The sequence below is a fragment of the Solanum tuberosum genome, unplaced genomic scaffold, assembly GCF_000226075.1.
Source record: "Solanum tuberosum cultivar DM 1-3 516 R44 unplaced genomic scaffold, SolTub_3.0 scf00263, whole genome shotgun sequence".
Taxonomy (NCBI): domain Eukaryota; kingdom Viridiplantae; phylum Streptophyta; class Magnoliopsida; order Solanales; family Solanaceae; genus Solanum; species Solanum tuberosum.
This window is the reverse complement of record NW_006239196.1, coordinates 550,733-552,005: the sequence shown is the minus strand read 5'-3', so window position 1 is coordinate 552,005 and position 1,273 is coordinate 550,733.

The window sequence follows — 1,273 nt, the reverse complement described above, 5'->3', positions numbered from 1 at the left end:
ACATCATCTTCAAAAGTTATATGATTATTGTTTTCTCTTCTTATGGAGATGCGAACTGGAGGTGGTTGGTTATAGCCTATGCCTTCACGTGCTTGCCTGGTTTTATCAACTGATGGGAGTTTCCCTAACATTGATGGCTCATCAGGGTTGTATCCAGCTTTCACAAATAACTTGTAAGCATTGGGATCAAAACCTTCTCTTGTGCGTTTTGTGGGGAGTGCCACATCTCGCACTTGATTTTTAGCGATTGACTTTCCTTGCAGCTTCGAAGGCAAGTTTATTGCATCGATCTGTCTGATAGGAAGAGTTAGCCCTCTCAATGCATTTTCTTGAAGGTTAGATGATTGATCTTCTTCTTTCTTCACTTTTGGAACATAGCGAAGCCCAGAAGTCAGCTTCTTCTTTGAAGACATGATCTTCCCTTCATTAAGAATGGGACAAGGTTCTTTAGTGTCATTTTTTACCTTTTCAACAGTTGCATCGATTCTTTTACTTGTGATCTTATCAGACTTGATTGATTTGACATCATTAGGTTTGGCCCCCTTTAACAACATAACTTTTTAAATAGAATTTTGCATCGGCAAAGTGTGTCTCAACTTCGGTGAAAGGATTATCATCTGCAACTATCTTCCTTTCAATCCCGCCTTCAAGATACTTCAAACATTGATAGTAAGAAGATGAGACAATTCTATTCTCATGTACCCAAGGCCTGCCAAGTAATATATTGTATGACGTCTTTGCGTCGATCACATGCATCCATGCGCTTGATCGCAAATCTTCCATGTGGATCTCTAATTTAATAGAGCCTATGGACCTCTGCCCCCCTTGATTAAATCCTTGTATCAACAGACGACTTTCGCTAAGTTCTCCAGTCGTGATGCCAAGTTCCTTTAATGTGTGGATAGGCAGAATGTTGACTCCAGATCCTTCATCTATTAAGATTCTATTTATCTTCTTCTTTAGAACGTGACCCACCATATACAAAGGACGATTGTGTAGTGTTTCACCAAACAGAAGATCATTATCTGTAAATGTGATTTTTGTATCACATGCATGTACTTCTTGGGAAGAAGGTTCAATAGGTTTTTCAGAAGGTGAGGGAGTCATCATCATTGACGAGATTTCCTTTGTTGCCTTTTCATCGTCACTAGGAGACACTTTTGGCGAGGATTCACTCGTTGTTCCTTCTTTGTCAGTAGAAGGCACTTTCGTTGTTTCTGCTTTATTAGCATTGAAACATGATGCCTCGACATTATCTTGAGTAGACTTTATG